Raw genomic sequence first — 20,971 nt, 5'->3', positions numbered from 1 at the left:
AATCACTCAAGGAAACTGTTCAAGAGCTGTCATGTGTGCTATTGCTTATTGGAATGCGAGCCGTCGTCGTACAAGCCTTTAGCAAATTGGAAACACTACTAACAAGTACAATTCAGTTTGTCAGGTCAGGTCTAACAACCACAAAGTTTCTCCCAGGCATAAATGACCCAGATGGGACTCGAACCCACAATCCTCAGCTCTGAAGGCTGATGCCTTATCCTTAGGCCACTGGGCTACACATGCTGAGTTTTTCCACCTGAGAAAAAAAATCTACATTTTCCAACTATCTATATGATGATGGAAAGTGCTATCCACCACACACAAGAGTTCATTCAAGCTCCGCTGCTCTATGTTCGGCTGTCATAAAAGACATTTCGTTCTTGGATCAAGTATATTACTTTGAGTGAGCTCCATTCAACAGTGTGGTAGATAAGCAGGACAAACAATGGCACCCCGACATAACATACCAACTGTCGTATAGGTTTCGTTTTAAGCCCAAGAGAATGTAATGTAAGCCAATATAAACACACTTAGTCCATATTGGGAATATAACGTACCCCAAGACTCAGAGTTTATCTTGATAATTAAAGCTTGCAACACCCACAAACACGGTTCATGCGCCAGCCGGGAATCGAACCCAGTCACAGAATGGGAATCTTGCATGATACCACTACACCACTGGCGCAAGATGCAAATGTTTTGATGACATGCCTTGTTCAAGGGTTGTCCAGAACTGCTGCTGTTGCTGATCTTGGGTTGTGTAGAGTGTAGCTTGAAATTAAATCTGTTGGTTTCTGATAAGCTTGATCGACAATCTTGGGAAAGCTGGCTTCTCATTTAGTATGACTCAATGTTTGGAATATGCAGGTAGATCTGTTGAAATCCTGCTCATGCACAACTGTGAGGTATGTGCAATCTATTTTGCGAGGAGTCTGGTGTGGCTGCAGGTTTTTGTTTCAACAAGCAAGAGGCATATCAGATTCCCAACGTTAACGAGTCAAGCTATCTCTGCATCAGCTGTTCATGTTTGCTATTAATTGGAAGGCAAGCTCATAGTCACACCATCCCGTTGGCAGATGAGCAGCTTAAAAAAGGTGGAACATAGTTCAGATCCAGCAAGTGCAAAGCTTTGTTGTCTTCACGTGCATAAACTATTACATGCATGTTGATCAAGCTTTTCAAGTTTCTGAAAAAAACTTGATCAACATCCTTGGGAAAGTGGGTTATTCAATAAGTATGACTCAGTTTTACAAATATGCAGGTAGATCTGTGGGAAGCTTGCCCAAACACATCTGTGGAGGAACGTTTGTCTTGTTTGCAGGGAGTCTGGTGTGGCTGCAGGTTTTTGTACCAAACAAGCAAGATTGCCCCTGCCTAATCACTCAAGAAAACTGTTCAAGTGTGATATTGCTTTATTGGAATGCCAGCCCGTTGTCGTACAAGCCTTTTAGCAAATTGGAAACACCTACTTAACAAGGTACAATTCAGTTTGTCAGGTCAGGTCTAACAACCACAAAGTTTTCCCAGGCATAAACTGACACATGGGACTCGAACCCACAATCCTCAGCTCCGAAGGCTGATGCCTTATCCATTAGGCCACTGGGCCTACAGATCCTGAGTTCTTCCACCTGAAAAAAAAATCAACATTTTCCAACTATCTATATGATGATGGAAAGTGCTATCCACCAACCGCAAGAGTTCAGATCAAGCTCCGCTGGCTCTAATGTTCGGCTGTCATAAAAGACATTTCGTTCTTGGATCAAGTATATTACTTTGGAGTCGAGCTCCATTCAACAGTGTGGTAGATAAGCAGGACAAACAATGGGCACCCCGACATAACATACCAACTGTCGTATAGGTTTCGTTTTAAGCCCAAGAGAATGTAATGTAAGCCAATATAAACACACTTAGTCCATATTGGGAATATAACGTACCCCAAGACTCAGAGTTTATCTTGATAATTAAAGCTTGCAACACCCACAAACACGGTTCATGCGCCAGCCGGGAATCGAACCCAGGTCACAAGAATGGGAATCTTGCATGATACCACTACACCACTGGCGCAAGGATGCAAACGTTTTTGATGACATGCCTTGTTCAAGGGTTGTCCAGAACTGCTGCTGTTGCTGATCTTGGGTTGTGTAGAGTGTAGCTTGAAATTAAATCTGTTGGTTTCTGATAAGCTTGATCGACAATCTTGGGAAAGCTGGCTTCTCATTTAGTATGACTCAATGTTTGGAATATGCAGGTAGATCTGTTGAAATCCTGCTCATGCACAACTGTGAGGTATGTGCAATCTATTTTGCGAGGAGTCTGGTGTGGCTGCAGGTTTTTGTTTCAAACAAGCAAGAGGCATATCAAGATTCCCAACGTTTAACGAATCAAGCTATCTCTGCATCAGCTGTTCATGTGTGTTATTAATTGAAAGGCAAGTCCATAGTCACATCATGCTGTTGGCAAATGAATTTGGAAAGCTCTGCTTAAAAAGGTGGAACACAGTTCAGATCCAGCAAGTGCAAAGCTTTGTTGTCTTCACGTGCATAAACTATTACATGCATGTTGATCAAGCTTTTCAAGTTTCTGAAAAAAACTTGATCAACATCCTTGGGAAAGTGGGTTATTCAATAAGTATAACTCAGTTTTACAAATATGCCGGTAGATCTGTGGGAAGCTTGCCCAAACACATCTGTGGAGGAACGTTTGTCTTGTTTGCAGGGAGTCTGGTGTGGCTGCAGGTTTTTGTACCAAACAAGCAAGATTGCCCCTGCCTAATCACTCAAGGAAACTGTTCAAGAGCTGTTCATGTGATTGCTTTATTGGATGCGAGCCCGTCGTCGTACAAGCCTTTTAGCAAATTGGAAACACCTACTTAACAAGGTACAATTCAGTTTGTCAGGTCAGGTCTAACAACCACAAAGTTTTCCCAGGCATAAACTGACCCAGATGGGACTCGAACCCACAATCCTCAGCTCCGAAGGCTGATGCCTTATCCATTAGGCCACTGGGCCTACACATGCTGAGTTTTTCCACCTGAAAAAAAAATCTACATTTTCCAACTATCTATATGATGATGGAAAGTGCTATCCACCAACCGCAAGAGTTCAGATCAAGCTCCGCTGGCTCTAATGTTCGGCTGTCATAAAAGACATTTCGTTCTTGGATCAAGTATATTACTTTGGAGTGGAGCTCCATTCAACAGTGTGGTAGATAAGCAGGACCAACAATGGGCACCCCGACATAACATACCAACTGTCGTATAGGTTTCGTTTTAAGCCCAAGAGAATGTAATGTAAGCTAACATAAACGCACTTAGTCCATAGGGAATATAACATATCCAAAGACTCAGAGTTTATCTTGATAATTAAAGCTTGCAACACCCACAAACACGGTTCATGCGCCAGCCGGGAATCGAACCCAGGTCACAAGAATGGGAATCTTGCATGATACCACTACACCACTGGCGCAAGGATGCAAACGTTTTTGATGACATGCCTTGTTCAAGGGTTGTCCAGAACTGCTGCTGTTGCTGATCTTGGGTTGTGTAGAGTGTAGCTTGAAATTAAATCTGTTGGTTTCTGATAAGCTTGATCGACAATCTTGGGAAAGCTGGCTTCTCATTTAGTATGACTCAATGTTTGGAATATGCAGGTAGATCTGTTGAAATCCTGCTCATGCACAACTGTGAGGTATGTGCAATCTATTTTGCGAGGAGTCTGGTGTGGCTGCAGGTTTTTGTTTCAAACAAGCAAGAGGCATATCAAGATTCCCAACGTTTAACGAGTCAAGCTATCTCTGCATCAGCTGTTCATGTTTGCTATTAATTGGAAGGCAAGCTCATAGTCACACCATCCCGTTGGCAGATGAGTTTGGAAAGCTCTGCTTAAAACAAGGTGGAACATAGTTCAGATCCAGCAAGTGCAAAGCTTTGTTGTCTTCACGTGCATAAACTATTACATGCATGTTGATCAAGCTTTTCAAGTTTCTGAAAAAACTTGATCAACATCCTTGGGAAAGTGGGTTATTCAATAAGTATAACTCAGTTTTACAAATATGCCGGTAGATCTGTGGAAAGCTTGCCCAAACACATCTGTGGAGGAACGTTTGTCTTGTTTGCAGGCAGTCTGGTGTGGCTGCAGGTTTTTGTACCAAACAAGCAAGATTGCCCCTGTCTAATCACTCAAGAAAACTGTTCAAGAGCTGTTCATGTGTGCTATTGCTTTATTGGAATGCCAGCCCGTCGTCGTACAAGCCTTTTAGGAAATTGGAAACACCTACTTAACAAGGTACAATTCAGTTTGACAGGTCAGGTCTAACAACCACAAAGTTTTCCCAGACATAAACTGACCTAGATGGGACTCAAACCCACAATCCTCAGCTCCGAAGGCTGATGCCTTATCCATTAGGCCACTGGGTCTTCAGATCCTGAGTTCTTCCACCTGAAAAAAAAATCAACATTTTCCAACTATCTATATGATGATGGAAAGTGCTATCCACCAACCGCAAGAGTTCAGATCAACCTCCGCTGGCTCTAATGTTCGGCTGTCATAAAAGACATTTCGTTCTTGGATCAAGTATATTACTTTGGAGTGGAGCTCCATTCAACAGTGTGGTAGATAAGCAGGACCAACAATGGGCACCCCGACATAACATACCAACTGTCGTATAGGTTTCGTTTTAAGCCCAAGAGAATGTAATGTAAGCCAATATAAACACACTTAGTCCATACTGGGAATATAACGTACCCGAAGACTCAGAGTTTATCTTGATAATTAAAGCTTGCAACACCCACAAACACCGTTCATGCGCCAGCCGGGAATCGAACCCAGGTCACAAGAATGGGAATCTTGCATGATACCACTACACCACTGGCGCAAGGATGCAAATGTTTTTGATGACATGCCTTGTTCAAGGGTTGTCCAGAACTGCTGCTGTTGCTGATCTTGGGTTGTGTAGAGTGTAGCTTCAAATTAAATCTGTTGGTTTCTGATAAGCTTGATCGACAATCTTGGGAAAGCTGGCTTCTCATTTAGTATGACTCAATGTTTGGAATATGCAGGTAGATCTGTTGAAATCCTGCTCATGCACAACTGTGAGGTATGTGCAATCTATTTTGCGAGGAGTCTGGTGTGGCTGCAGGTTTTTGTTTCAAACAAGCAAGAGGCATATCAAGATTCCCAACGTTTAACGAGTCAAGCTATCTCTGCATCAGCTGTTCATGTTTGCTATTAATTGGAAGGCAAGCTCATAGTCACACCATCCCGTTGGCAGATGAGTTTGGAAAGCTCTGCTTAAAACAAGGTGGAACATAGTTCAGATCCAGCAAGTGCAAAGCTTTGTTGTCTTCACGTGCATAAACTATTACATGCATGTTGATCAAGCTTTTCAAGTTTCTGAAAAAACTTGATCAACATCCTTGGGAAAGTGGGTTATTCAATAAGTATAACTCAGTTTTACAAATATGCCGGTAGATCTGTGGAAAGCTTGCCCAAACACATCTGTGGAGGAACGTTTGTCTTGTTTGCAGGCAGTCTGGTGTGGCTGCAGGTTTTTGTACCAAACAAGCAAGATTGCCCCTGTCTAATCACTCAAGAAAACTGTTCAAGAGCTGTTCATGTGTGCTATTGCTTTATTGGAATGCCAGCCCGTCGTCATACAAGCCTTTTCGGAAATTGGAAACACCTACTTAACAAGGTACAATTCAGTTTGACAGGTCAGGTCTAACAACCACAAAGTTTTCCCAGACATAAACTGACCTAGATGGGACTCAAACCCACAATCCTCAGCTCCGAAGGCTGATGCCTTATCCATTAGGCCACTGGGTCTTCAGATCCTGAGTTCTTCCACCTGAAAAAAAAATCAACATTTTCCAACTATCTATATGATGATGGAAAGTGCTATCCACCAACCGCAAGAGTTCAGATCAACCTCCGCTGGCTCTAATGTTCGGCTGTCATAAAAGACATTTCGTTCTTGGATCAAGTATATTACTTTGGAGTGGAGCTCCATTCAACAGTGTGGTAGATAAGCAGGACCAACAATGGGCACCCCGACATAACATACCAACTGTCGTATAGGTTTCGTTTTAAGCCCAAGAGAATGTAATGTAAGCCAATATAAACACACTTAGTCCATATTGGGAATATAACGTACCCCAAGACTCAGAGTTTATCTTGATAATTAAAGCTTGCAACACCCACAAACACGGTTCATGCGCCAGCCGGGAATCGAACCCAGGTCACAAGAATGGGAATCTTGCATGATACCACTACACCACTGGCGCAAGGATGCAAATGTTTTTGATGACATGCCTTGTTCAAGGGTTGTCCAGAACTGCTGCTGTTGCTGATCTTGGGTTGTGTAGAGTGTAGCTTCAAATTAAATCTGTTGGTTTCTGATAAGCTTGATCGACAATCTTGGGAAAGCTGGCTTCTCATTTAGTATGACTCAATGTTTGGAATATGCAGGTAGATCTGTTGAAATCCTGCTCATGCACAACTGTGAGGTATGTGCAATCTATTTTGCGAGGAGTCTGGTGTGGCTGCAGGTTTTTGTTTCAAACAAGCAAGAGGCATATCAAGATTCCCAACGTTTAACGAGTCAAGCTATCTCTGCATCAGCTGTTCATGTTTGCTATTAATTGGAAGGCAAGCTCATAGTCACACCATCCCGTTGGCAGATGAGTTTGGAAAGCTCTGCTTAAAACAAGGTGGAACATAGTTCAGATCCAGCAAGTGCAAAGCTTTGTTGTCTTCACGTGCATAAACTATTACATGCATGTTGATCAAGCTTTTCAAGTTTCTGAAAAAACTTGATCAACATCCTTGGGAAAATGGGTTATTCAATAAGTATAACTCAGTTTTACAAATATGCCGGTAGATCTGTGGAAAGCTTGCCCAAACACATCTGTGGAGGAACGTTTGTCTTGTTTGCAGGCAGTCTGGTGTGGCTGCAGGTTTTTGTACCAAACAAGCAAGATTGCCCCTGTCTAATCACTCAAGAAAACTGTTCAAGAGCTGTTCATGTGTGCTATTGCTTTATTGGAATGCCAGCCCGTCGTCATACAAGCCTTTTCGGAAATTGGAAACACCTACTTAACAAGGTACAATTCAGTTTGACAGGTCAGGTCTAACAACCACAAAGTTTTCCCAGACATAAACTGACCCAGATGGGACTCGAACCCACAATCCTCAGCTCCGAAGGCTGATGCCTTATCCATTAGGCCACTGGGCCTTCAGATCCTGAGTTCTTCCACCTGAAAAAAAAATCAACATTTTCCAACTATCTATATGATGATGGAAAGTGCTATCCACCAACCGCAAGAGTTCAGATCAACCTCCGCTGGCTCTAATGTTCGGCTGTCATAAAAGACATTTCGTTCTTGGATCAAGTATATTACTTTGGAGTGGAGCTCCATTCAACAGTGTGGTAGATAAGCAGGACCAACAATGGGCACCCCGACATAACATACCAACTGTCGTATAGGTTTCGTTTTAAGCCCAAGAGAATGTAATGTAAGCCAATATAAACACACTTAGTCCATATGGGAATATAACGTACCCCAAGACTCAGAGTTTATCTTGATAATTAAAGCTTGCAACACCCACAAACACGGTTCATGCGCCAGCCGGGAATCGAACCCAGGTCACAAGAATGGGAATCTTGCATGATACCACTACACCACTGGCGCAAGGATGCAAATGTTTTTGATGACATGCCTTGTTCAAGGGTTGTCCAGAACTGCTGCTGTTGCTGATCTTGGGTTGTGTAGAGTGTAGCTTCAAATTAAATCTGTTGGTTTCTGATAAGCTTGATCGACAATCTTGGGAAAGCTGGCTTCTCATTTAGTATGACTCAATGTTTGGAATATGCAGGTAGATCTGTTGAAATCCTGCTCATGCACAACTGTGAGGTATGTGCAATCTATTTTGCGAGGAGTCTGGTGTGGCTGCAGGTTTTTGTTTCAAACAAGCAAGAGGCATATCAAGATTCCCAACGTTTAACGAGTCAAGCTATCTCTGCATCAGCTGTTCATGTTTGCTATTAATTGGAAGGCAAGCTCATAGTCACACCATCCCGTTGGCAGATGAGTTTGGAAAGCTCTGCTTAAAACAAGGTGGAACATAGTTCAGATCCAGCAAGTGCAAAGCTTTGTTGTCTTCACGTGCATAAACTATTACATGCATGTTGATCAAGCTTTTCAAGTTTCTGAAAAAAACTTGATCAACATCCTTGGGAAAGTGGGTTATTCAATAAGTATAACTCAGTTTTACAAATATGCCGGTAGATCTGTGGAAAGCTTGCCCAAACACATCTGTGGAGGAACGTTTGTCTTGTTTGCAGGGAGTCTGGTGTGGCTGCAGGTTTTTGTACCAAACAAGCAAGATTGCCCCTGCCTAATCACTCAAGGAAACTGTTCAAGAGCTGTTCATGTGTGCTATTGCTTTATTGGAATGCCAGCCCGTCGTCATACAAGCCTTTTCGGAAATTGGAAACACCTACTTAACAAGGTACAATTCAGTTTGACAGGTCAGGTCTAACAACCACAAAGTTTTCCCAGACATAAACTGACCCAGATGGGACTCGAACCCACAATCCTCAGCTCCGAAGGCTGATGCCTTATCCATTAGGCCACTGGGCCTACAGATCCTGAGTTCTTCCACCTGAAAAAAAAATCAACATTTTCCAACTATCTATATGATGATGGAAAGTGCTATCCACCAACCGCAAGAGTTCAGATCAACCTCCGCTGGCTCTAATGTTCGGCTGTCATAAAAGACATTTCGTTCTTGGATCAAGTATATTACTTTGGAGTGGAGCTCCATTCAACAGTGTGGTAGATAAGCAGGACCAACAATGGGCACCCCGACATAACATACCAACTGTCGTATAGGTTTCGTTTTAAGCCCAAGAGAATGTAATGTAAGCTAACATAAACGCACTTAGTCCATAGGGAATATAACATATCCAAAGACTCAGAGTTTATCTTGATAATTAAAGCTTGCAACACCCACAAACACGGTTCATGCGCCAGCCGGGAATCGAACCCAGGTCACAAGAATGGGAATCTTGCATGATACCACTACACCACTGGCGCAAGGATGCAAATGTTTTTGATGACATGCCTTGTTCAAGGGTTGTCCAGAACTGCTGCTGTTGCTGATCTTGGGTTGTGTAGAGTGTAGCTTCAAATTAAATCTGTTGGTTTCTGATAAGCTTGATCGACAATCTTGGGAAAGCTGGCTTCTCATTTAGTATGACTCAATGTTTGGAATATGCAGGTAGATCTGTTGAAATCCTGCTCATGCACAACTGTGAGGTATGTGCAATCTATTTTGCGAGGAGTCTGGTGTGGCTGCAGGTTTTTGTTTCAAACAAGCAAGAGGCATATCAAGATTCCCAACGTTTAACGAGTCAAGCTATCTCTGCATCAGCTGTTCATGTTTGCTATTAATTGGAAGGCAAGCTCATAGTCACACCATCCCGTTGGCAGATGAGTTTGGAAAGCTCTGCTTAAAACAAGGTGGAACATAGTTCAGATCCAGCAAGTGCAAAGCTTTGTTGTCTTCACGTGCATAAACTATTACATGCATGTTGATCAAGCTTTTCAAGTTTCTGAAAAAAACTTGATCAACATCCTTGGGAAAGTGGGTTATTCAATAAGTATAACTCAGTTTTACAAATATGCCGGTAGATCTGTGGAAAGCTTGCCCAAACACATCTGTGGAGGAACGTTTGTCTTGTTTGCAGGGAGTCTGGTGTGGCTGCAGGTTTTTGTACCAAACAAGCAAGACTGCCCCTGCCTAATCACTCAAGGAAACTGTTCAAGAGCTGTTCATGTGTGCTATTGCTTTATTGGAATGCGAGCCCGTCGTCGTACAAGCCTTTTAGCAAATTGGAAACACCTACTTAACAAGGTACAATTCAGTTTGTCAGGTCAGGTCTAACAACCACAAAGTTTTCCCAGGCATAAACTGACCCAGATGGGACTCGAACCCACAATCCTCAGCTCCGAAGGCTGATGCCTTATCCATTAGGCCACTGGGTCTTCAGATCCTGAGTTCTTCCACCTGAAAAAAAAATCAACATTTTCCAACTATCTATATGATGATGGAAAGTGCTATCCACCAACCGCAAGAGTTCAGATCAAGCTCCGCTGGCTCTAATGTTCGGCTGTCATAAAAGACATTTCGTTCTTGGATCAAGTATATTACTTTGGAGTGGAGCTCCATTCAACAGTGTGGTAGATAAGCAGGACCAACAATGGGCACCCCGACATAACATACCAACTGTCGTATAGGTTTCGTTTTAAGCCCAAGAGAATGTAATGTAAGCTAACATAAACGCACTTAGTCCATAGGGAATATAACATATCCAAAGACTCAGAGTTTATCTTGATAATTAAAGCTTGCAACACCCACAAACACCGTTCATGCGCCAGCCGGGAATCGAACCCAGGTCACAAGAATGGGAATCTTGCATGATACCACTACACCACTGGCGCAAGGATGCAAATGTTTTTGATGACATGCCTTGTTCAAGGGTTGTCCAGAACTGCTGCTGTTGCTGATCTTGGGTTGTGTAGAGTGTAGCTTCAAATTAAATCTGTTGGTTTCTGATAAGCTTGATCGACAATCTTGGGAAAGCTGGCTTCTCATTTAGTATGACTCAATGTTTGGAATATGCAGGTAGATCTGTTGAAATCCTGCTCATGCACAACTGTGAGGTATGTGCAATCTATTTTGCGAGGAGTCTGGTGTGGCTGCAGGTTTTTGTTTCAAACAAGCAAGAGGCATATCAAGATTCCCAACGTTTAACGAGTCAAGCTATCTCTGCATCAGCTGTTCATGTTTGCTATTAATTGGAAGGCAAGCTCATAGTCACACCATCCCGTTGGCAGATGAGTTTGGAAAGCTCTGCTTAAAACAAGGTGGAACATAGTTCAGATCCAGCAAGTGCAAAGCTTTGTTGTCTTCACGTGCATAAACTATTACATGCATGTTGATCAAGCTTTTCAAGTTTCTGAAAAAAACTTGATCAACATCCTTGGGAAAGTGGGTTATTCAATAAGTATAACTCAGTTTTACAAATATGCCGGTAGATCTGTGGAAAGCTTGCCCAAACACATCTGTGGAGGAACGTTTGTCTTGTTTGCAGGGAGTCTGGTGTGGCTGCAGGTTTTTGTACCAAACAAGCAAGATTGCCCCTGCCTAATCACTCAAGGAAACTGTTCAAGAGCTGTTCATGTGTGATACTGCTTTATTGGAATGCCAGCCCGTCGTCGTACAAGCCTTTTAGCAAATTGGAAACACCTACTTAACAAGGTACAATTCAGTTTGTCAGGTCAGGTCTAACAACCACAAAGTTTTCCCAGGCATAAATTGACCCAGATGGGACTCGAACCCACAATCCTCAGCTCCGAAGGCTGATGCCTTATCCATTAGGCCACTGGGCCTACAGATCCCGAGTTTTTCCACCTGAAAAAAAAATCAACATTTTCCAACTATCTATATGATGATGGAAAGTGCTCTCCACCAACCGCAAGAGTTCAGATCAAGCTCCGCTGGCTCTAATGTTCGGCTGTCATAAAAGACATTTCGTTCTTGGATCAAGTATATTACTTTGGAGTGGAGCTCCATTCAACAGTGTGGTAGATAAGCAGGACCAACAATGGGCACCCCGACATAACATACCAACTGTCGTATAGGTTTCGTTTTAAGCCCAAGAGAATGTAATGTAAGCCAATATAAACACACTTAGTCCATATGGGAATATAACGTACCCAAGACTCAGAGTTTATCTTGATAATTAAAGCTTGCAACACCCACAAACACGGTTCATGCGCCAGCCGGGAATCGAACCCAGGTCACAAGAATGGGAATCTTGCATGATACCACTACACCACTGGCGCAAGGATGCAAATGTTTTTGATGACATGCCTTGTTCAAGGGTTGTCCAGAACTGCTGCTGTTGCTGATCTTGGGTTGTGTAGAGTGTAGCTTCAAATTAAATCTGTTGGTTTCTGATAAGCTTGATCGACAATCTTGGGAAAGCTGGCTTCTCATTTAGTATGACTCAATGTTTGGAATATGCAGGTAGATCTGTTGAAATCCTGCTCATGCACAACTGTGAGGTATGTGCAATCTATTTTGCGAGGAGTCTGGTGTGGCTGCAGGTTTTTGTTTCAAACAAGCAAGAGGCATATCAAGATTCCCAACGTTTAACGAGTCAAGCTATCTCTGCATCAGCTGTTCATGTTTGCTATTAATTGGAAGGCAAGCTCATAGTCACACCATCCCGTTGGCAGATGAGTTTGGAAAGCTCTGCTTAAAACAAGGTGGAACATAGTTCAGATCCAGCAAGTGCAAAGCTTTGTTGTCTTCACGTGCATAAACTATTACATGCATGTTGATCAAGCTTTTCAAGTTTCTGAAAAAAATTTGATCAACATCCTTGGGAAAGTGGGTTATTCAATAAGTATAACTCAGTTTTACAAATATGCAGGTAGATCTGTGGAAAGCTTGCCCAAACACATCTGTGGAGGAATGTTTGTCTTGTTTGCAGGGAGTCTGGTGTGGCTGCAGGTTTTTGTACCAAACAAGCAAGATTGCCCCTGCCTAATCACTCAAGGAAACTGTTCAAGAGCTGTTCATGTGTGCTATTGCTTTATTGGAATGCCAGCCCGTCGTCGTACAAGCCTTTTAGCAAATTGGAAACACCTACTTAACAAGGTACAATTCAGTTTGTCAGGTCAGGTCTAACAACCACAAAGTTTTCCCAGGCATAAACTGACCCAGATGGGACTCGAACCCACAATCCTCAGCTCCGAAGGCTGATGCCTTATCCATTAGGCCACTGGGCCTACAGATCCCGAGTTTTTCCACCTGAAAAAAAAATCAACATTTTCCAACTATCTATATGATGATGGAAAGTGCTCTCCACCAACCGCAAGAGTTCAGATCAAGCTCCGCTGGCTCTAATGTTCGGCTGTCATAAAAGACATTTCGTTCTTGGATCAAGTATATTACTTTGGAGTGGAGCTCCATTCAACAGTGTGGTAGATAAGCAGGACAAACAATAGGCACCCCGACATAACATACCAACTGTCGTATAGGTTTCGTTTTAAGCCCAAGAGAATGTAATGTAAGCCAATATAAACACACTTAGTCCATATTGGGAATATAACGTACCCCAAGACTCAGAGTTTATCTTGATAATTAAAGCTTGCAACACCCACAAACACGGTTCATGCGCCAGCCGGGAATCGAACCCAGGTCACAAGAATGGGAATCTTGCATGATACCACTACACCACTGGCGCAAGGATGCAAACGTTTTTGATGACATGCCTTGTTCAAGGGTTGTCCAGAACTGCTGCTGTTGCTGATCTTGGGTTGTGTAGAGTGTAGCTTGAAATTAAATCTGTTGGTTTCTGATAAGCTTGATCGACAATCTTGGGAAAGCTGGCTTCTCATTTAGTATGACTCAATGTTTGGAATATGCAGGTAGATCTGTTGAAATCCTGCTCATGCACAACTGTGAGGTATGTGCAATCTATTTTGCGAGGAGTCTGGTGTGGCTGCAGGTTTTTGTTTCAAACAAGCAAGAGGCATATCAAGATTCCCAACGTTTAACGAGTCAAGCTATCTCTGCATCAGCTGTTCATGTTTGCTATTAATTGGAAGGCAAGCTCATAGTCACACCATCCCGTTGGCAGATGAGTTTGGAAAGCTCTGCTTAAAACAAGGTGGAACATAGTTCAGATCCAGCAAGTGCAAAGCTTTGTTGTCTTCACGTGCATAAACTATTACATGCATGTTGATCAAGCTTTTCAAGTTTCTGAAAAAAATTTGATCAACATCCTTGGGAAAGTGGGTTATTCAATAAGTATAACTCAGTTTTACAAATATGCCGGTAGATCTGTGGAAAGCTTGCCCAAACACATCTGTGGAGGAATGTTTGTCTTGTTTGCAGGGAGTCTGGTGTGGCTGCAGGTTTTTGTACCAAACAAGCAAGATTGCCCCTGCCTAATCACTCAAGGAAACTGTTCAAGAGCTGTTCATGTGTGCTATTGCTTTATTGGAATGCCAGCCCGTCGTCGTACAAGCCTTTTAGCAAATTGGAAACACCTACTTAACAAGGTACAATTCAGTTTGTCAGGTCAGGTCTAACAACCACAAAGTTTTCCCAGGCATAAACTGACCCAGATGGGACTCGAACCCACAATCCTCAGCTCCGAAGGCTGATGCCTTATCCATTAGGCCACTGGGCCTACACATGCTGAGTTTTTCCACCTGAAAAAAAAATCTACATTTTCCAACTATCTATATGATGATGGAAAGTGCTATCCACCAACCACAAGAGTTCAGATCAAGCTCCGCTGGCTCTAATGTTCGGCTGTCATAAAAGACATTTCGCTCTTGGATCAAGTATATTACTTTGGAATGGAGCTCCATTCAACAGTGTGGTAGATAAGCAGGACAAACAATGGGCACCCCGACATAACATACCAACTGTCGTATAGGTTTCGTTTTAAGCCCAAGAGAATGTAATGTAAGCCAATATAAACACACTTAGTCCATATTGGGAATATAACGTACCCCAAGACTCAGAGTTTATCTTGATAATTAAAGCTTGCAACACCCACAAACACGGTTCATGCGCCAGCCGGGAATCGAACCCAGGTCACAAGAATGGGAATCTTGCATGATACCACTACACCACTGGCGCAAGGATGCAAACGTTTTTGATGACATGCCTTGTTCAAGGGTTGTCCAGAACTGCTGCTGTTGCTGATCTTGGGTTGTGTAGAGTGTAGCTTGAAATTAAATCTGTTGGTTTCTGATAAGCTTGATCGACAATCTTGGGAAAGCTGGCTTCTCATTTAGTATGACTCAATGTTTGGAATATGCAGGTAGATCTGTTGAAATCCTGCTCATGCACAACTGTGAGGTATGTGCAATCTATTTTGCGAGGAGTCTGGTGTGGCTGCAGGTTTTTGTTTCAAACAAGCAAGAGGCATATCAAGATTCCCAACGTTTAACGAGTCAAGCTATCTCTGCATCAGCTGTTCATGTTTGCTATTAATTGGAAGGCAAGCTCATAGTCACACCATCCCGTTGGCAGATGAGTTTGGAAAGCTCTGCTTAAAACAAGGTGGAACATAGTTCAGATCCAGCAAGTGCAAAGCTTTGTTGTCTTCACGTGCATAAACTATTACATGCATGTTGATCAAGCTTTTCAAGTTTCTGAAAAAAACTTGATCAACATCCTTGGGAAAGTGGGTTATTCAATAAGTATAACTCAGTTTTACAAATATGCAGGTAGATCTGTGGAAAGCTTGCCCAAACACATCTGTGGAGGAATGTTTGTCTTGTTTGCAGGGAGTCTGGTGTGGCTGCAGGTTTTTGTACCAAACAAGCAAGACTGCCCCTGCCTAATCACTCAAGGAAACTGTTCAAGAGCTGTTCATGTGTGCTATTGCTTTATTGGAATGCGAGCCCGTCGTCGTACAAGCCTTTTAGCAAATTGGAAACATCTACTTAACAAGGTACAATTCAGTTTGTCAGGTCAGGTCTAACAACCACAAAGTTTTCCCAGGCATAAACTGACCCAGATGGGACTCGAACCCACAATCCTCAGCTCCGAAGGCTGATGCCTTATCCATTAGGCCACTGGGCCTACACATGCTGAGTTTTTCCACCTGAAAAAAAAATCTACATTTTCCAACTATCTATATGATGATGGAAAGTGCTATCCACCAACCACAAGAGTTCAGATCAAGCTCCGCTGGCTCTAATGTTCAGCTGTCATAAAAGACATTTCGCTTTTGGATCAAGTATATTACTTTGGAATGGAGCTCCATTCAACAGTGTGGTAGATAAGCAGGACAAACAATGGGCACCCCGACATAACATACCAACTGTCGTATAGGTTTCGTTTTAAGCCCAAGAGAATGTAATGTAAGCCAATATAAACACACTTAGTCCATATTGGGAATATAACGTACCCCAAGACTCAGAGTTTATCTTGATAATTAAAGCTTGCAACACCCACAAACACGGTTCATGCGCCAGCCGGGAATCGAACCCAGGTCACAAGAATGGGAATCTTGCATGATACCACTACACCACTGGCGCAAGGATGCAGACGTTTTTGATGACATGCCTTGTTCAAGGGTTGTCCAGAACTGCTGCTGTTGCTGATCTTGGGTTGTGTAGTGTGTAGCTTCAAATTAAATCTGTTGGTTTCTGATAAGCTTGATCGACAATCTTGGGAAAGCTGGCTTCTCATTTAGTATGACTCAATGTTTGGAATATGCAGGTAGATCTGTTGAAATCCTGCTCATGCACAACTGTGAGGTATGTGCAATCTATTTTGCGAGGAGTCTGGTGTGGCTGCAGGTTTTTGTTTCAAACAAGCAAGAGGCATATCAAGATTCCCAACGTTTAACGAGTCAAGCTATCTCTGCATCAGCTGTTCATGTTTGCTATTAATTGGAAGGCAAGCTCATAGTCACACCATCCCGTTGGCAGATGAGTTTGGAAAGCTCTGCTTAAAACAAGGTGGAACATAGTTCAGATCCAGCAAGTGCAAAGCTTTGTTGTCTTCACGTGCATAAACTATTACATGCATGTTGATCAAGCTTTTCAAGTTTCTGAAAAAAACTTGATCAACATCCTTGGGAAAGTGGGTTATTCAATAAGTATAACTCAGTTTTACAAATATGCAGGTAGATCTGTGGAAAGCTTGCCCAAACACATCTGTGGAGGAATGTTTGTCTTGTTTGCAGGGAGTCTGGTGTGGCTGCAGGTTTTTGTACCAAACAAGCAAGACTGCCCCTGCCTAATCACTCAAGGAAACTGTTCAAGAGCTGTTCATGTGTGCTATTGCTTTATTGGAATGCGAGCCCGTCGTCGTACAAGCCTTTTAGCAAATTGGAAACATCTACTTAACAAGGTACAATTCAGTTTGTCAGGTCAGGTCTAACAACCACAAAGTTTTCCCAGGCATAAATTGACCCAGATGGGACTCGAACCCACAATCCTCAGCTCCGAAGGCTGATGCCTTATCCATTAGGCCACTGGGCCTACAGATCCTGAGTTCTTCCACCTGAAAAAAAAATCAACATTTTCCAACTATCTATATGATGATGGAAAGTGCTATCCACCAACCACAAGAGTTCAGATCAAGCTCCGCTGGCTCTAATGTTCGGCTGTCATAAAAGACATTTCGTTCTTGGATCAAGTATATTACTTTGGAGTGGAGCTCCATTCAACAGTGTGGTAGATAAGCAGGACCAACAATGGGCACCCCGACATAACATACCAACTGTCGTATAGGTTTCGTTTTAAGCCCAAGAGAATGTAATGTAAGCCAATATAAACACACTTAGTCCATATTGGGAATATAACGTACCCCAAGACTCAGAGTTTATCTTGATAATTAAAGCTTGCAACACCCACAAACACGGTTCATGCGCCAGCCGGGAATCGAACCCAGGTCACAAGAATGGGAATCTTGCATGATACCACTACACCACTGGCGCAAGGATGCAAATGTTTTTGATGACATGCCTTGTTCAAGGGTTGTCCAGAACTGCTGCTGTTGCTGATCTTGGGTTGTGTAGAGTGTAGCTTCAAATTAAATCTGTTGGTTTCTGATAAGCTTGATCGACAATCTTGGGAAAGCTGGCTTCTCATTTAGTATGACTCAATGTTTGGAATATGCAGGTAGATCTGTTGAAATCCTGCTCATGCACAACTGTGAGGTATGTGCAATCTATTTTGCGAGGAGTCTGGTGTGGCTGCAGGTTTTTGTTTCAAACAAGCAAGAGGCATATCAAGATTCCCAACGTTTAACGAGTCAAGCTATCTCTGCATCAGCTGTTCATGTTTGCTATTAATTGGAAGGCAAGCTCATAGTCACACCATCCCGTTGGCAGATGAGTTTGGAAAGCTCTGCTTAAAACAAGGTGGAACATAGTTCAGATCCAGCAAGTGCAAAGCTTTGTTGTCTTCACGTGCATAAACTATTACATGCATGTTGATCAAGCTTTTCAAGTTTCTGAAAAAAACTTGATCAACATCCTTGGGAAAGTGGGTTATTCAATAAGTATAACTCAGTTTTACAAATATGCCGGTAGATCTGTGGGAAGCTTGCCCAAACACATCTGTGGAGGAACGTTTGTCTTGTTTGCAGGGAGTCTGGTGTGGCTGCAGGTTTTTGTACCAAACAAGCAATATTGCCCCTGCCTAATCACTCAAGGAAACTGTTCAAGAGCTGTTCATGTGTGATACTGCTTTATTGGAATGCCAGCCCGTCGTCGTACAAGCCTTTTAGCAAATTGGAAACACCTACTTAACAAGGTACAATTCAGTTTGTCAGGTCAGGTCTAACAACCACAAAGTTTTCCCAGGCATAAACTGACCCAGATGGGACTCGAACCCACAATCCTCAGCTCCGAAGGCTGATGCCTTATCCATTAGGCCACTGGGCCTTCAGGTCCTGAGTTCTTCCACCTGAAAAAAAAATCAACATTTTCCAACTATCTATATGATGATGGAAAGTGCTATCCACCAACCACAAGAGTTCAGATCAAGCTCCGCTGGCTCTAATGTTCGGCTGTCATAAAAGACATTTCGTTCTTGGATCAAGTATATTACTTTGGAGTCGAGCTCCATTCAACAGTGTGGTAGATAAGCAGGACAAACAATGGGCACCCCGACATAACATACCAACTGTCGTATAGGTTTCGTTTTAAGCCCAAGAGAATGTAATGTAAGCCAATATAAACACACTTAGTCCATATTGGGAATATAACGTACCCCAAGACTCAGAGTTTATCTTGATAATTAAAGCTTGCAACACCCACAAACACGGTTCATGCGCCAGCCGGGAATCGAACCCAGGTCACAAGAATGGGAATCTTGCATGATACCACTACACCACTGGCGCAAGGATGCAAATGTTTTTGATGACATGCCTTGTTCAAGGGTTGTCCAGAACTGCTGCTGTTGCTGATCTTGGGTTGTGTAGAGTGTAGCTTGAAATTAAATCTGTTGGTTTCTGATAAGCTTGATCGACAATCTTGGGAAAGCTGGCTTCTCATTTAGTATGACTCAATGTTTGGAATATGCAGGTAGATCTGTTGAAATCCTGCTCATGCACAACTGTGAGGTATGTGCAATCTATTTTGCGAGGAGTCTGGTGTGGCTGCAGGTTTTTGTTTCAAACAAGCAAGAGGCATATCAAGATTCCCAACGTTTAACGAGTCAAGCTATCTCTGCATCAGCTGTTCATGTTTGCTATTAATTGGAAGGCAAGCTCATAGTCACACCATCCCGTTGGCAGATGAGTTTGGAAAGCTCTGCTTAAAACAAGGTGGAACATAGTTCAGATCCAGCAAGTGCAAAGCTTTGTTGTCTTCACGTGCATAAACTATTACATGCATGTTGATCAAGCTTTTCAAGTTTCTGAAAAAAACTTGATCAACATCCTTGGGAAAGTGGGTTATTCAATAAGTATAACTCAGTTTTACAAATATGCCGGTAGATCTGTGGGAAGCTTGCCCAAACACATCTGTGGAGGAACGTTTGTCTTGTTTGCAGGGAGTCTGGTGTGGCTGCAGGTTTTTGTACCAAACAAGCAAGATTGCCCCTGCCTAATCACTCAAGGAAACTGTTCAAGAGCTGTTCATGTGTGCTATTGCTTTATTGGAATGCCAGCCCGTCGTCGTACAAGCCTTTTAGCAAATTGGAAACACCTACTTAACAAGGTACAATTCAGTTTGTCAGGTCAGGTCTAACAACCACAAAGTTTTCCCAGGCATAAACTGACCCAGATGGGACTCGAACCCACAATCCTCAGCTCCGAAGGCTGATGCCTTATCCATTAGGCCACTGGGCCTACAGATCCTGAGTTCTTCCACCTGAAAAAAAAATCAACATTTTCCAACTATCTATATGATGATGGAAAGTGCTATCCACCAACCGCAAGAGTTCAGATCAAGCTCCGCTGGCTCTAATGTTCGGCTGTCATAAAAGACATTTCGTTCTTGGATCAAGTATATTACTTTGGAGTGGAGCTCCATTCAACAGTGTGGTAGATAAGCAGGACCAACAATGGGCACCCCGACATAACATACCAACTGTCGTATAGGTTTCGTTTTAAGCCCAAGAGAATGTAATGTAAGCCAATATAAACACACTTAGTCCATATTGGGAATATAACGTACCCCAAGACTCAGAGTTTATCTTGATAATTAAAGCTTGCAACACCCACAAACACGGTTCATGCGCCAGCCGGGAATCGAACCCAGGTCACAAGAATGGGAATCTTGCATGATACCACTACACCACTGGCGCAAGGATGCAAATGTTTTTGATGACATGCCTTGTTCAAGGGTTGTCCAGAACTGCTGCTGTTGCTGATCTTGGGTTGTGTAGAGTGTAGCTTGAAATTAAATCTGTTGGTTTCTGATAAGCTTGATCGACAATCTTGGGAAAGCTGGCTTCTCATTTAGTATGACTCAATGTTTGGAATATGCAGGTAGATCTGTTGAAATCCTGCTCATGCACAACTGTGAGGTATGTGCAATCTATTTTGCGAGGAGTCTGGTGTGGCTGCAGGTTTTTGTTTCAAACAAGCAAGAGGCATATCAAGATTCCCAACGTTTAACGAGTCAAGCTATCTCTGCATCAGCTGTTCATGTTTGCTATTAATTGGAAGGCAAGCTCATAGTCACACCATCCCGTTGGCAGATGAGCAGCTTAAAAAAGGTGGAACATAGTTCAGATCCAGCAAGTGCAAAGCTTTGTTGTCTTCACGTGCATAAACTATTACATGCATGTTGATCAAGCTTTTCAAGTTTCTGAAAAAAATTTGATCAACATCCTTGGGAAAGTGGGTTATTCAATAAGTATAACTCAGTTTTACAAATATGCCGGTAGATCTGTGGAAAGCTTGCCCAAACA

At 42.7% G+C, this 20,971-nt stretch overlaps 27 non-coding genes across 27 annotated transcripts; all 27 read right to left on the bottom strand.

The window, feature by feature from the left end:
• Window positions 1-1,993: 1,993 nt before the first annotated feature.
• trnag-ccc lies at window positions 1,994-2,064 on the bottom strand. Its single transcript has one exon. It is a non-coding gene; the product is annotated as a tRNA-Gly (tRNA).
• Window positions 2,065-2,935: 871 nt separating this feature from the next.
• Window positions 2,936-3,008, bottom strand: trnar-ucg. Its single transcript has one exon. It is a non-coding gene; the product is annotated as a tRNA-Arg (tRNA).
• Window positions 3,009-3,393: 385 nt separating this feature from the next.
• On the bottom strand, window positions 3,394-3,464 carry trnag-ccc. The gene has a single exon. It is a non-coding gene; the product is annotated as a tRNA-Gly (tRNA).
• Window positions 3,465-4,341: 877 nt separating this feature from the next.
• trnar-ucg lies at window positions 4,342-4,414 on the bottom strand. The gene has a single exon. It is a non-coding gene; the product is annotated as a tRNA-Arg (tRNA).
• Window positions 4,415-4,801: 387 nt separating this feature from the next.
• trnag-ccc lies at window positions 4,802-4,872 on the bottom strand. Its single transcript has one exon. It is a non-coding gene; the product is annotated as a tRNA-Gly (tRNA).
• An 877-nt stretch (window positions 4,873-5,749) lies between these two features.
• On the bottom strand, window positions 5,750-5,822 carry trnar-ucg. Its single transcript has one exon. It is a non-coding gene; the product is annotated as a tRNA-Arg (tRNA).
• A 387-nt stretch (window positions 5,823-6,209) lies between these two features.
• trnag-ccc lies at window positions 6,210-6,280 on the bottom strand. Its single transcript has one exon. It is a non-coding gene; the product is annotated as a tRNA-Gly (tRNA).
• An 877-nt stretch (window positions 6,281-7,157) lies between these two features.
• Window positions 7,158-7,230, bottom strand: trnar-ucg. Its single transcript has one exon. It is a non-coding gene; the product is annotated as a tRNA-Arg (tRNA).
• A 386-nt stretch (window positions 7,231-7,616) lies between these two features.
• On the bottom strand, window positions 7,617-7,687 carry trnag-ccc. The gene has a single exon. It is a non-coding gene; the product is annotated as a tRNA-Gly (tRNA).
• Window positions 7,688-8,565: 878 nt separating this feature from the next.
• Window positions 8,566-8,638, bottom strand: trnar-ucg. Its single transcript has one exon. It is a non-coding gene; the product is annotated as a tRNA-Arg (tRNA).
• A 385-nt stretch (window positions 8,639-9,023) lies between these two features.
• On the bottom strand, window positions 9,024-9,094 carry trnag-ccc. The gene has a single exon. It is a non-coding gene; the product is annotated as a tRNA-Gly (tRNA).
• Window positions 9,095-9,972: 878 nt separating this feature from the next.
• trnar-ucg lies at window positions 9,973-10,045 on the bottom strand. Its single transcript has one exon. It is a non-coding gene; the product is annotated as a tRNA-Arg (tRNA).
• Window positions 10,046-10,430: 385 nt separating this feature from the next.
• Window positions 10,431-10,501, bottom strand: trnag-ccc. The gene has a single exon. It is a non-coding gene; the product is annotated as a tRNA-Gly (tRNA).
• An 878-nt stretch (window positions 10,502-11,379) lies between these two features.
• trnar-ucg lies at window positions 11,380-11,452 on the bottom strand. Its single transcript has one exon. It is a non-coding gene; the product is annotated as a tRNA-Arg (tRNA).
• Window positions 11,453-11,837: 385 nt separating this feature from the next.
• trnag-ccc lies at window positions 11,838-11,908 on the bottom strand. Its single transcript has one exon. It is a non-coding gene; the product is annotated as a tRNA-Gly (tRNA).
• Window positions 11,909-12,786: 878 nt separating this feature from the next.
• Window positions 12,787-12,859, bottom strand: trnar-ucg. The gene has a single exon. It is a non-coding gene; the product is annotated as a tRNA-Arg (tRNA).
• A 387-nt stretch (window positions 12,860-13,246) lies between these two features.
• trnag-ccc lies at window positions 13,247-13,317 on the bottom strand. The gene has a single exon. It is a non-coding gene; the product is annotated as a tRNA-Gly (tRNA).
• An 878-nt stretch (window positions 13,318-14,195) lies between these two features.
• On the bottom strand, window positions 14,196-14,268 carry trnar-ucg. The gene has a single exon. It is a non-coding gene; the product is annotated as a tRNA-Arg (tRNA).
• Window positions 14,269-14,655: 387 nt separating this feature from the next.
• Window positions 14,656-14,726, bottom strand: trnag-ccc. Its single transcript has one exon. It is a non-coding gene; the product is annotated as a tRNA-Gly (tRNA).
• An 878-nt stretch (window positions 14,727-15,604) lies between these two features.
• trnar-ucg lies at window positions 15,605-15,677 on the bottom strand. The gene has a single exon. It is a non-coding gene; the product is annotated as a tRNA-Arg (tRNA).
• A 387-nt stretch (window positions 15,678-16,064) lies between these two features.
• Window positions 16,065-16,135, bottom strand: trnag-ccc. Its single transcript has one exon. It is a non-coding gene; the product is annotated as a tRNA-Gly (tRNA).
• An 878-nt stretch (window positions 16,136-17,013) lies between these two features.
• Window positions 17,014-17,086, bottom strand: trnar-ucg. Its single transcript has one exon. It is a non-coding gene; the product is annotated as a tRNA-Arg (tRNA).
• A 387-nt stretch (window positions 17,087-17,473) lies between these two features.
• trnag-ccc lies at window positions 17,474-17,544 on the bottom strand. The gene has a single exon. It is a non-coding gene; the product is annotated as a tRNA-Gly (tRNA).
• An 878-nt stretch (window positions 17,545-18,422) lies between these two features.
• On the bottom strand, window positions 18,423-18,495 carry trnar-ucg. The gene has a single exon. It is a non-coding gene; the product is annotated as a tRNA-Arg (tRNA).
• A 387-nt stretch (window positions 18,496-18,882) lies between these two features.
• On the bottom strand, window positions 18,883-18,953 carry trnag-ccc. Its single transcript has one exon. It is a non-coding gene; the product is annotated as a tRNA-Gly (tRNA).
• Window positions 18,954-19,831: 878 nt separating this feature from the next.
• Window positions 19,832-19,904, bottom strand: trnar-ucg. Its single transcript has one exon. It is a non-coding gene; the product is annotated as a tRNA-Arg (tRNA).
• A 387-nt stretch (window positions 19,905-20,291) lies between these two features.
• On the bottom strand, window positions 20,292-20,362 carry trnag-ccc. The gene has a single exon. It is a non-coding gene; the product is annotated as a tRNA-Gly (tRNA).
• Window positions 20,363-20,971: the final 609 nt, after the last annotated feature.

This window comes from Colossoma macropomum, unplaced genomic scaffold (genome assembly GCF_904425465.1).
Source record: "Colossoma macropomum unplaced genomic scaffold, Colossoma_macropomum, whole genome shotgun sequence".
NCBI classification, from domain to species: Eukaryota; Metazoa; Chordata; class Actinopteri; order Characiformes; family Serrasalmidae; genus Colossoma; species Colossoma macropomum.
Note: the sequence above shows the minus strand (reverse complement) of the source record. Positions and strands in the feature narration are given on the sequence as shown.